Raw genomic sequence first — 12,585 nt, forward strand, 5'->3', positions numbered from 1 at the left:
TCTCCAAGCTGAACCCACTGCTGGCCAAGGCTGAGCCCATGAAGAATGGTAATAACACCTCTGGGATAACAGAGTTAGGAAGGGAAAAGAAATGGCTGTGAAACAGACGCCAGCAGAGATGAGTGAAAATGTGTGAGAGCAGCTGCCCTGCAGACACCATGGTCAGTGGACAGGGAGGCGGAGGAGCATGCTGCAGGTGCTGGAGCTCAGATTCCCCTGCAGCCTGCAATGCAGCTCATGGAGCAGGGCATGATCCACCTACAGCCTGTGGAGCAGGGGAATCCATCTATCTGTGGGCAGCGCGGATCCACCTACAGCCTGTGGAGCACCCCACGCCAGAGCAGGTGGAAGTGCCTGAAGGAAGCTGTGACCCTGTGGGAAGCCCCCATGTGTGATGAACTGACTAGAGCCCCCATGGGCTGCAGCCCCCATTCCTTGTCCCCCTGTGCTCCTGTGGGGAGAAGGCAGAGAAGATCAAGTGCCTGAGAAAAGGGGAGGGGTGGGGGAAGGTGTTTTAATGTTTCACTTTTATTTCTCAATCTCACTCTGATTTAACTGGTAATTAAAAATATTAATTTTTTCTTCAAGTTGAATCTGTTTTGTCTCTGTCAATAACTGGTAAGGACTCCATGTCCTTATCTCTACCCATGAGGAGGGGACTGATAGAGCAGTGGGCACTTGGTAGGGAATGCCACAGTCAACCCACCACAACTGTTAGAAGAATTGGATCTGTAAAGGAAACAATTACATTCAAGAAAAATTAAAGAAAGTATCCTGTGGATATCTCCAAACTAGGAACAAAACACTGGCTTTGGACTAGGACTATTTAGAACTTTACGATGAAAAATAAGAGCATCCTGAAGAATTTTGAAATATATTCTGAATCTCTCTTAAGCACTCCTCTGCTGTGACACTTCTAAGACTGTTCATGTAGCTTACCAGACTGTTCCTGTTAAATTTTCAGATCTTTTCCGTAAAAGTAGCAGGTGAGATCCTGTGTGAAATTGTTGGTGATAGAAATTTCTAAGACTGAAAATGATGAATGGCTTTGAAATTTAAAAATGCCCTCATGTACATGATGACTGGTCTTTGGTCTCATGGTGTCCTACTGTTTGGCTGCTCACTACTCACCTAATAAATATTTCAGCATAGTTTTTATACAGAAATAGCAAGAATTTTACCCCTAAAGTATCATAAAAAACCCCCAAAACCAAAACTGCAAATTCTGTAACTGCAACGCTCATAATTGTGGCCTGCAATTAGTTTGAAATATTTGTAGTTAGTAGTGGTTTAATACTTAGCTTGGTATTGCTAGAATGCTCCTTTCCTCCACTATCAGAATGATAATTTTCCTCTCTAAATACAAATTTATAGGCATTGCAATGCTACCAGCAGCTGCTGAATCTAGTGGCCAGTCTTCACCTGTTCTTACATGTTTTCTGGATGACTACTAGCACTCAGCAAGGTGAAAAAAGGCTATATTTTAGGGATAACTAGATTTAAATAAATTGTCTTAATCCTACTTCATTACATCATGCCCAATTTAGGCAGTATTATTAACTGCAAAAAACAAATAAATTCACACTACACAAGACATTTTGGTTTTTTTCTCTCTAATAATATATAGTATAAAGTGATGCTGAACCATATTGCATAAGGCAACTGCTAAATATATTTTTAATGTGAAAAGTAAAATCCAGGTAAAGTGGTTAGATGAAATGCCTAGTCTGAACCAACAGAATGTTTCTGTAGGCATAATAAAACTTACTCAAAGTTTGCAATCTCTGCCTGTTTGTACAGACATGCTGACTCAATTACACTTTGTGTGAGGTCTCTTTCTTTCATCGTTGTTAGAAAGCTTATACCATTACTGGAAGTACATGAGATATGGAAGTGCAAAGTGTGGCTGTTGTTATTATTACATATAATAAAATGTCCATGAATATTAACTCTTTAGATTTTCACAGTGTTGAATACATATAGTGTTGCAGGAGAATGCACAGATTCAGAGCTACCATAGGACTATTGTAAATGAACCACAGTTGGTTGGGGTTGTTTTCCCTAGTATTAATTACTAGATGCTTCAAAAAAGGATCAGGGTTCCTTTGTACAAAATATTGACATATATTAAAGAAAAACAGTGTTTCTTGCTCTCTTCTTCACTACCGAGGTGTGAGCTGCCAGTATACATACCTAGGTGCATATAATATATATATATATTGCACAATATATATAAATATATACAGTCTATATATACCTACAAGTACAGTGTGTGAGTGTACACATCATACAAATACAGTCATACAATACACATATACACACTTTACTGATAGTAAGGGTTTTAGTTTTGCTCTGCCTTCAATCTAAATGCTATAAGGTTATAAAAGCATTGTGAAAAAATCAATAGTCCCAGATAAGCAAAATTTAGCAGTGCCTGTATTTTTTCTTTTGCATCCTCTAAATGACCTTGAAAAAATTAGAATTAGACAGTTACTGAAATGCAACTAGAATAACTAGATTGCAAAGGACACTGGACTCAAGACATACATTTTTAGTAACAGACAGAATTGTTAGAAGATGATTTCCATATCATTCCACCTCTGGGGTGAATAAATATACTGCATTAATCTGCAAGTTAATACATTTTGCTGTATGCTAATATGTCAAGTCCCAAAAATCTCTCCATGTGAAATCAACAAGGCCTCTAAAAAAAAAAATCTAAGACCTTAATCTATTTATTTAAAATTCTAGAATCTTTCATTAGTTGCTGATTCAGAAAGTATTTCTAGTACATTCTAGTACTTGTTTTTTAATAGGAAAATTTTAAGTGAATGATATAATAATGTAAATTAAAATAATACCTAAAAGCATGTTCTAAAGTGATTGAAAACTTTACTTGCATTGCTAAAATGAATGATTACTAGGTCATAGAAGCAGATCCCTTTCTAGATATTCTCTTACATTTTTTTCATCTGCAGTTTTCTATTTATAACAACCTACTGAAAAGACAGGAATGGTACTAGAAGTACTTTTTTTTACAGCAGACATTTTGAAGATTTATTGTTTTTCCAAAAAAAAGCAATGAAAACTTTCTTACCTGTGCTGTGTATTGCCAAGAAGAACATGCAGCATTATAGAGTGTGAGCACCAGGTATTTTTGCTTTACCTGTTTTAATACAGATAATACCTGGACCTTAAGGATGGATCTCTTGAATAGAATAATTTACCTATTAATTGCATGTAACTAGGTCTCCAATTAGGAATTTTTGGGTCTGAAGTCAGGGGCATAATGCCTATTTGCACTGATGGGTGGTGGACTCCACCTAAGGCATTAGGCAAGATCAGAATCAAGGGCTGATATGTGTTAGTGAAAAGAATGTTTTAGTGACGAAAGATACACTGACAAATATTGACTTATGAGATGATAATGAAACAGAAAAATCTGTAATTTAAAAACATTTCATTTTACTGGATACCTACGTATTTAAATCTGGTTTATTTACATTTGGTTTTTACTTTATTGTATTCTGGGAACAATTTACATATTTTTGTGATTTCTTAACATTAAGAAATTCCTACCTTGGTTAGGAATTTCTTTTATGATTTTTTCAACATCATAAAAATGACAATCCTTATCCTGCCATGCCTAAAAAATGAAACCAGTCCTAGTGATATCAACAGAATAATTCATGTGGAAGAAAAGCTATTCATATGCTTGGGAGTGTTCAGGTCTTAAATTTTTTTACATTACTTCTTCTCAATAGTGAGAATGCATATAACTTTACAACTGACTCTCAGTAATTCTACATGGTAGTGAAATATATGTCCTTTCCAGATGTTAAAAATGGTTACAGTAGGGAATTATACCTGATTGTCATTCCATATTTTTGGTCCATGAGAAAACAAAACAATTACATATGTTACTGCAGAAAAAGAATTTTACATGAATAAAAATAATTAACTTTCAAGTGAAAGTTGGATTAAATTCTCAACCTGAATGCTTGATAGCATTTTGACCTTCCACATTTTTCTACTGACTTTAAAAACGCTTTAGATTAGGACATGAATTACCTAATTTCTTTCACATCAAACTCCATCAGTATTAATTCACTCAGTTCCATCTTCCTCTTTTTTGGCACAAAAATTCACCTGCAAGTATTGATTATATACTTTATCTAAACTTATAGTTCTATCATTCTCTGATAGAGTTGGCAAGCAACATAATAATATAAATATTATCCCTATAAAGAAGATGGGGATTTCCCCAGTCCCGGTTTTCAGTGGTACAGAATTTATAGGCTGACATAGTACTAAAAGCAAGTGTGAGTTTTGGCCTATTTGCCCAATTATATGACCACTAGAAATCTTTTGGGAAAAGATTAGACAACCATTGGCTTGAATTAATTTAGGTGCAGTCTTGAGATAAGGAATTGGAAATTATGATCCTTGTGGGCCTCTTAGAATGTTATTTTTTAATTTAGTTGTGTCTAATTTTTATATACCTACAAATGTGCACTGCAAATATAAAATGGATGTTTTTAAGATTTAATTAAATTTATGATTTCAATAAATTACATGAGTAGAGGTCACAAATTTTAGGAATAAATGTATTAGCGGTAAAAAGCTGTGTTAGACTGCTTGATCCCACTGCAAAGTAGGATAAAGTGCTGGTATATTCTCCCATGAAGGCTACAAAGTTGAGGCGAGGGTGGAATGATTCCTTTGAATAGTAGTACTGTTTGGATGAAGAATAAAAGAATCTTTTGGCTGAATGTTAAAAATACACTGGGTAAGCAACACTAATTAATTTTGGCAACATTGTGTGTTGACAAAGTTCCCCTTGCTGTAATTGCTTAGCTGTTTTGGGTTTTTTTAATCTGGTTGGTTGGTTGGGGTTTAGAGCTCATTTTTTGCTTATAGGTTTGTTTTATCACAATGATCTAAATAATGAAGAAACTAGTTGCTATCAAAATTTTTACAGTGGACTATCTGGGAATGGATAGCATTTTAATGGCATAATAGGAATAAGAAAAGATTTCATAGTTTCTTCAAATTGTCAAGGTTCTACCTTTGTTAGCCTTGCCAGAGGAAAAAAAAAAATAAAACACAAGCAATTAGTGAAATAATTGAGAATTTACTCTACACAAATATAATTAGTGTAGAATATATGGAAGTTTACATAATTAGAAGAATAATTATAGCAGATTTAAAGCCATCAGGGAAGAAAAATATTTATCAATATACAATGAAGTCTATACCAGAAGCAGTGCTACAGCTTCTTGTTTAGATTTTGTTAACCTAAGCAATGTCTTGGTAACTCAGACCCTTAAATTTTTCTTTTTTCCTTCTTGCACTTTTTCCTTCTTCTATCAGACTGTGAAGGGAATTAAAATGCCTACACTGCACACTGCCTGAGCTTTTATTAACTACACTAAGAACATATGAGACACACTTCTCACACAACAGAAGTATGTTGATTCAGAGACCTTAAAGGATTTTCTTCCTCCACTCTCCTACTAAACCAGCAGAAAACAACTACGTGTATTTTCTTTGTCTTAACACTTATCTTCATTGTTCATCAGATTCAACAACGTCAAAAACTTTAAAGAGTGACATCCTGCTAGGTGGCTTCTATTGTCATGAAGTGGACATTCACACTCTTTTGAACCTTTATGTATGCAGTGAAAATGGGATTAATGCCTTTATGCAGGGCTGGTTTTATCTGAAACTACATGGCAGGGATTTATTTTTTCCCCACGTGGAAAAACAAAGATAGCAACTTACTGCTAATTTAAATGGGAAAAAATATAACTAACTGCAAAGTTTTGAAAAAGAGTAACATGCTTACTCTTTGGAACGAGTTGTTGGGCTTTTTTTGAGTCAGATGCACAGAGATAAATCTTCAGTGGTACAATGGCTTTCTACACTATACTTATTGTGATAGAATTTCTATTTTTCTTAAGATAAATGTCTTGTCCTATGCCTTTTCATCCTACAATGTCACTCTATTTTTTCAAAACAAAAGACAACTACAAATCCAAGTGTGATCTGTACTTTCAATGTATGTTAGAAATGTGCACCAATCTGATTTTTTTTACGATCTAATGATAAAAATTCCTGCATCTTATAGGACCAAATCACCTAGCAGCTGAAATGCCAGGTGAACTTCAAGACAGACAAATGTGAAATTATGGACCTGGGGCAAAACAATGCTAGCTTCACACATAAAAAGTTGGGCTCATCATAACTATATAGAAAATGGAGCCTAGTTTATGTGCAAAACTTCAACTTAATACTTTATAAAGGTGAAAACAAAAGAAAATTGGAAATTAAAAATAGTTTGAAAATAATATGGAAAGAACCATATCATCATCCTGATTCTCATCCCCCTGATCATGGAAAATAGGTATTGGAATTATAGAAGGTTCAGAGGAGGGTAACAAGCATGACCAATGCATGTAACAGTTTCTTTAAACTGCTTTACGAGGAACAAAAGAATGAGGTGGATTTTTCAGTCTAGGAAAAACACCCCAAACAAACCAAAGAATCCTGTCCCACCCAAAAAGAACAGTTTAGTAAGGGTTATGTCAGAGATTGCAAAATCACTGGTGGCATAAATTAAGTGGGACTTCTAACAAGAGTCAAGGCAGAGATGAGCCAGGCTCAAAACAAACAAAATTCTTCAGACAGGAGCTGCATTTTCTGTGAATTTCCACACTACAGGATGTTGTCAGTGCATAGATTTGACGTGAGCTCAAAGGGAGCTTGAACTAACATTGCAAAAGAGATCTATTGAGGGCTACTAAACAGAAAAAGCAAAGGAACTCCCTGATGTGAAAACAATTGGTGACTTGGAAAATACATGGGGGCAGTCTCATAAGTGACTGCTATGGTCTTACTAATCCTTGGGTAGTGATGTTTGAGTCCTTTGGACAAACAACAAAGATCCTGTGGAATGCTGTTTGCATTTGGTCTCATATGAAGGCCAAGGGCTAATTTCAAAAGATGCTGTAGGCTTCCAGCCTTGCTGGTTGATGTGGAAATCCCTCAGTATACCTTTTGATCAGACTGGTGTTATCTTACTTTTAGAGTTTCTCCATATGGAATTTCTATGAATACAAAGTGTTTACAAGGTACCTTATCAAAGTAATTTTCCTAGGGAAAAACTTTGGGAAGTTTTGTAAAAGTCAACTTTTTTTTCAGATGGAAATGGGAAGCATGTGATGATACCTCTGGGTAGTAATATATACCTGTCTTCAGAAGGAAGAACAATAGAGGGAAAAGAAATCTATGAGCCAGTCTACTCAGGTATCCACTAGCTACTTCAAGACTGCATATTCCACTGTCTCAGTTGTTCATACAAGGGTATGAATAAGGATATATTTTACCTTTGCAACCTTTACAGACAGTCTTTAAGAAGTATGAAGTACTTAGAACTAGAATTATGATTCTTAGAACTAGAAATTTGCAAATTTCTAGTTCTAAGATCAACAAAAAATTTCTCTCTTAAGTTTAATTGACTAAAGTAATAACTGCATTATTGGGACACCAGCACCCTCCCCCCAAACAAAAAAACAAACAGAACTAATCCAACCTGCCTTCTGCTGACAAGCAAACACCTCAAAACTCAAAGAAAAAAACCAAAACAATCCTCGAACATGTTAATAACTTACGTATAGCAACTATTTGTAAAACCAAAAAAGGTCACATTGTATTTATCTTATCTCTCTACCTTCCCCCACATGATCATTTTTGTTTCCAGTACAGCAACAGCTGCCAGAATTTGGAGATTACAAATTCAAGGATTTTCACAGAAAACGTGTTCACAGAAATGTCCTTGATCTTGCAATAGTAATCATGATCCCCTGAGCTTAGCATTTTGTTGAATGTACTACTATTCTTCATGAATAAAGAAGAGGAGTTCTGAAAACATGGGTATGTGGACATACCCATGTTTTTAGCAATCATTGGGAAGTATCCAGAGAAAATTATATAATAGCAGCACCATAGAGCACATAGGCAGCCCTTAAAAACTGATTTTTATTGAACTAATGAAAAGGCAGTGATGTTAAGGAAGCCAAGCTATTTCATCCTTTATATTCCATCTGATCATATAAGTGGTTTCTGTTTCAGGATTGAGCAGGAAATCTTACTTCGTCCTCCCAATCCATGTGAACCCAATTTTCAGAAATTTAATACTCATATCTTAAAAAGATCCATAGGGTTTTTTAGGGTCAAAATCAGTGGAATAAACTCTTAAGAAATCAATAGGATAGATAATAACATAAAGTCAGGAGAATCTCCTTGAATGTGATTTAACAGCAAAGTTATTTTTTAGGTTCAGTTCTTCCTTAATTTTCTATCTGTAAAATAAAGTCCATGGATCTCAATTTTCAAAGAAAATGTAAAATACTGTGATCAATCCAGTGCAATATTTGTATCTGGAAAACGAAGCAAAAGCAACAGAAATCTGAACACACATTTTACTACTGTAAAACTAGTTCTTTCCAACAGGAAAGCATTATTTGAGTAATGATGGATATAAGTTACTTCTCTTTAACATTTAATGAGAAACACACATTCCCATAAGAGCCAGTACAGTTCATAATAGGATACAAATCTTCAGAGAATTCTCTAGCTTCTACCATACAAAAGCCACTTGGTCTAGGTAGGAGTGTAGGTAGGACAGCCATAATTTTGCCTTGTAGTTCTGTATCTGATCAATTATTTCAGGAAAAAATTTTAGTGTCAATGAGCAGAATGCTATTGATTGGGCAGACAGTTAGAAAGACAAACCCTAATGTGACTCATGTACTATTGACTTTCTAAAGTAGCATTCAAACAATTAGAAACCTAGAGAACAGATTTGAGTGCAGAGTCTCCGGTGTAACAAGGGTCAAAATCTAGATTCAAAGGACTGTTGCTGCTCTTCAAGGGAAAGGTTCAAATCATGAACCTTTTAGCAGCTAGCATAAAAATCAAGTGCAATTTTTAGTGCAGTCTGGCATGTATTAGCAAATGTAGCATTTTAAAAACCTTGAACTTTACTAACTATTCTTATGAAAGGACATGTTGCAGAATAGCTTGAAAGACATAGTTTATTTGTAGTTCCTCACTGTTAGAGTAAAAGAGGAAAATAATCACCAAGATGTGATTTCAGTGCCTGAAAAAGATTGAAGAAAATTACATTATAGCAATAATCTTTTGTGTTTTGGTTTGGGTTTTTAAAATTAATTTTCCAGAATTATGGAGGCCCTTCTAAAACATACTGAAAACAGGAAATGGGACAGAGAATATAAGGAAGTTATATTGCTGAAAAAGAGAAACTACTCTTAAAAATTTTCTACATTAATAAAAGAAAGCTCAATTAAAAAAAAAAAAAAAACAAAAAACAAAAAAAAACCCCACCCCTGTATCAGGTTAAAATAGTTGCAGGGGGAATCACAGAATGAAAACAAAGAAGAACTTTTATAATGAAAGCAATAGACTTATTTCTAAATATTCTGACACAAGGGTCTAGTTTTATTTTCAACATTTGCTGGCAAGCTCAGCTTTGAAAGTGCCTATGAGACAGAAAACCTTTTCAAATACCTCTTTGATTTTTTGCCAAAACCTTTCAATCTCCATGTTTTCTTGTTTCTAGATTTTGAACTTTGATGATCATTCTTAATTACATAAAAAAATACGTATGTTCTGTTCAACCTCTTGTATAAATGACAAACTGATTACAATAGGTTAAGCAGGTCTATGATTAAATGCTTAAAATGCTCCCTGTACATGAAGCAGCGTTAGGTCAACAATCAGATCACTGATCACTATCTCAAATTCTAAAATTGTAGCATTTTGCCCAAGTACCTGATTTTCTGTACATTATCATGTGGTTCTTACATATGTGGCCTTTTCAGTCCTTTCACTTGGCCTGAGTCATTTTTTTTAATACGATTGAATGGGATAATTCATCACTTGTATGGAAACAGATTTAGATGTAGTTGAGGCCTATCATGAATGAAGTTCTACACGTTCTCATGGCTTTTTTTTTTTTGTAATTTTGGTTTGGTTTGGTTTTGGTGCAACTCTGATTTCCACCACCTTTTAAAAGCTCATTAGTATCGAGCGGATCAGCCTGATCACAGAACTTTTCCACATCCCTCCCTCATGCAGGAGCACTCTTCCTTGGTTATAGGCAGTTCTTCCAAAGAAAAACAGTGACCAGCAAACTGCTGAGCACTTAGCTCAACCAACAACTTTGTGATGAGAAAGTAGTATAATATTTGTACAGGGGTGAGATGACATAAATAGATGAAGAGAATTACTGTTTTTTGATTTAAGGTAATGGCATTCTATCAATTTTTTATTGTTGCATGATGCACGAGATTTGTGTATTACAGGAATTCTCTAACTGGTCATGTAACCACCCTTACCAATGACAGCACTATACCATGAACTGCACGAACCTCACGCTTCTCTCGTGCAGTATTAACAAATCCAGGTTCCTTTCTGTGCTCTCTACATTCATAAAAAGACTATAAAATGCTCCTTGTAGTCCTAAAATTTTGGAATCTATAAGTGGACTCCAGTCTGGAATGCATACTGCTAATCCAACCAGGTCAGGCTTTCTCCTTCACATCAGCATTACTGCCAAATTGCATGAACTTTAGAACAAATGAAAGGTATCCAGGGTTGTTTGTTGTCTGTTTGCAGGCACATGTTTACAGCAGCCAGGAAAAGATTCTCTCCACTGCCTCTCCACACAGACCTGGCACAGTGCTGGCTTGTGACTATGTACTTTACTATGTCACAGTAATTTTTTTATCATACACTTTAGTCCAGAAAAACTTTTAGTAACTTTTAGTCCAGAAAAAAGAACTTAAAGGGTAATTAATCAGAATTTGGATGGTCCATAAAAAATACTTAATTTACTGCAGCAGCTTATGTTAATGCCTGCTCAGCTCTATTTTTAGGTGTTGAGATCTTCCTAGGTGTATGGATTAAGTTACAGGACCCTGAATGGAAAAAATTTTAAGGAACTGTGTGTGAGGAGAATCATTCCAAATGAGCTTGATTGGCTCAAATCCTATGTCAGTGGAAAAAAGATCAGTATTTAGCAAATGATATCGAACAAATATTTAGAAACTGAATTTAAAACACAGGGTGGAAGGAAGAATCCCATTTATTTCTTCCACATGTGAAATGAACAAAGATCTTAAGAAGCTGGAAGAGCTTTTAAGATGTGAAGGAAAAGTGGAACTATAATACTTAAAATCCAGACATTATGCCTGTGGGTTTCTAGTGCAAGAATTTAATTTATTAGTATCTAGTAATTAAATAGTTCAGCATGGTAAGGGGGAATAAGTTCATTAGAGAAATACAGCATAAATAAAATGGTGCAGGCTACTGGAAACAGGCGTTGAAATACTGCCAAATGGTGAACATTAAAACGAAAGCTGAAATATTACAGAGAATGAAATATCACGTCACCTTTATAATAAAGTACTTTTTAAAAAGATAAAAAGTTTTATAAAGTTAAGAAGTGTGGTACCTGGCAATTTCTGTTACTGGTCTGTGTGGACAGGAATTGTCAAAGGATTCCATGAGGGCAATAATGCTGTCTAGGACTAAACACTGGAAGTACTTTTTCCTTCACTTAGAACAGCATCCATATGTACACACAGCAAGTTATATATAAAGTCATCACTTTTTAGGATGTTCACAAGGTGGTTTTGGCTGGGACAGAGTAAGTTTTCTTCACAGTAGCTAGTAGGAGGTTGTGTTTCACGTTTCTGCTAGAAACACAATGTGTATTTCATACGTGTGCAGTTAACGCTGAGCAGTGCTTACAAGGGGTCAAAGCCTTTCCTGTCTGCGGCTCGTGGCTGCTTGGTTTTCTGCCTCTCACCATTAGTAGGGAGGGTCCACAAGGAGATGGGATGGGACACAGCTGGGACAATGACCCCAACTGACCACAGGGATGTTCCCTATCGTGTGGTGTCATGCTCGGCAATTAAATCTGGGGGAAGAAGTAAGAAGGGGGGATGTTTGGAGTTATGGTGTTTGTCTTCCCCAGTCACCGTTACGTTGGATGAGGCCCTGCTCTCCTGGAGACGGCTGAACACCTGCCTGCACATGGAAAACAGTGAATTAATTCCTTGTTTTGCTTTCCTTAGGTGTGGCTTTTGCTTTCCCTACTAAACTGCCTTTATCTCAACCCACAATTTTTCTGGCTTTTAATCTTCAATTTCTCTCCCTGATCTTACTGGTGGGAGTGAGTGGCTGCGTGGAGCTTGGCAGCTGGCTGGGATTAAACCATGAGAACTCTATAAAGCTTAAGCCACAGCATGACTTTTCTGTTTTATTTTATATCTCCATTATTTTATGTACTTGATACATAGCACAGTATGTCTCGGTTGCTATTGGAGATTAAGATGACATGTAGCAATCATCCACTTTCTTCACCACTGCAGCTCGACTGTAATTCCACCTACCCAAACTGATGCACCTTTCTGTAAATTGTGACATGTATAAAGCATCTTTCTCTTTTGCCTTATGTTCATCACCTAAATCTTAGAATTACAGGTTACTAAGTAA

Source organism: Passer domesticus, chromosome Z (genome assembly GCF_036417665.1).
Source record: "Passer domesticus isolate bPasDom1 chromosome Z, bPasDom1.hap1, whole genome shotgun sequence".
NCBI classification, from domain to species: domain Eukaryota; kingdom Metazoa; phylum Chordata; class Aves; order Passeriformes; family Passeridae; genus Passer; species Passer domesticus.